The 1,068-nt window shown below is 50.0% G+C and overlaps 1 pseudogene; it reads right to left on the minus strand.

Moving 5' to 3' along the window:
- The window catches only part of LOC102868999, a 25,836-nt pseudogene extending 25,279 nt beyond the window's left edge, over positions 1 to 557 (minus strand).
- Positions 558 to 1,068: the final 511 nt, after the last annotated feature.

Here is a 1,068-nt window from a genome sequence, read left to right on the forward strand (position 1 = left end):
GAGCCACAGCGCCCAGTCACCTTGCAGGGAACGGTGTGAGGCTTGCCAATCTTGTTCCCCCAGTAGCCACACCACACAGGGACAATGGAGAGCTTGGGTAGAATGATGGCCCCACGGATAGTAGTAGCCACCTCCTTGAAGCACTTGATGCCCAAGCCAACATGACCATTATAGTCTCCGATGGCGACAAAGGCCTTGAACCTGGTCCGCTGGCCAGCACGTGTCTGCCTCTGCACTGGCATGATCTTCAACACTTCATCCTTGAGGGGCATGCCCAGGAAGAAGTCGATGATCTCAGATTCCCTGATGGGCAGGGAGAAGAGATAAATCTCCTCCAATGATTTAATCTTCATATCTTTCACCAGGAGGCCCAGTTTGGTGACGGGGAGCCACTCCTTGTCCTCGGCTTTGCCCCCTCGAGCTCCGCGGCCCCGTCCATGGCCGTGGCCCCAACCCTGCAAACTGCTACCGAAGCCTCCGCAGAAATTGCCTCAGGCTCCCATCCCAGGGCCTCCAGGGCCTCCAGGCCCTCCCGCTGCACTGGCGTCATGCGACATTTGGTGTTTTCTCAGAGAAGAAGCCTCCAGATTTCTTGGCACAACTTAGGGATCACATCCAGGGCAGTGTCTCTCTTCTGAAATATGTCGATTGGTATGCCGTCAACTCCTGGATCCTTGTTTTTTCCCAATTCCTTCAGAGCAGTTTGAACTTCTTCCTTCATCACCATAGGCTCTTGTTCATTTGTCATTTCATGAAATTCTTCTGTGTCAGCCAACTCCTTCTGATACAGTGACTCTGTGTACTCCTTCCATCTTCTCTTGATACTTCCTGGATCATTTAACATTCTACCCAAAGTATCCTTAAGTATTGCCACCCTTGGCTCGAATTTGTTTTTCAGCTCTTTCAGCTTAAGAAACACTGAGCGAGTTTCCCCCCTTTTGATTTTCTGACTCTAGCTCTCTGCACATTTCATTATAGCATCTTACTTTTTGTCGTCCTGGGCTGCCTTTTGAAATTTTCTGTTTAGCTCTTTGATTTCATTTCTTCCTTTAGCTTTGGCTTCTCAGC

Source organism: Elephantulus edwardii, unplaced genomic scaffold (assembly GCF_000299155.1).
Source record: "Elephantulus edwardii isolate Elephantulus edwardi_28Jun2011 unplaced genomic scaffold, EleEdw1.0 scaffold00023, whole genome shotgun sequence".
In the NCBI taxonomy this organism is placed as follows: Eukaryota; Metazoa; Chordata; class Mammalia; order Macroscelidea; family Macroscelididae; genus Elephantulus; species Elephantulus edwardii.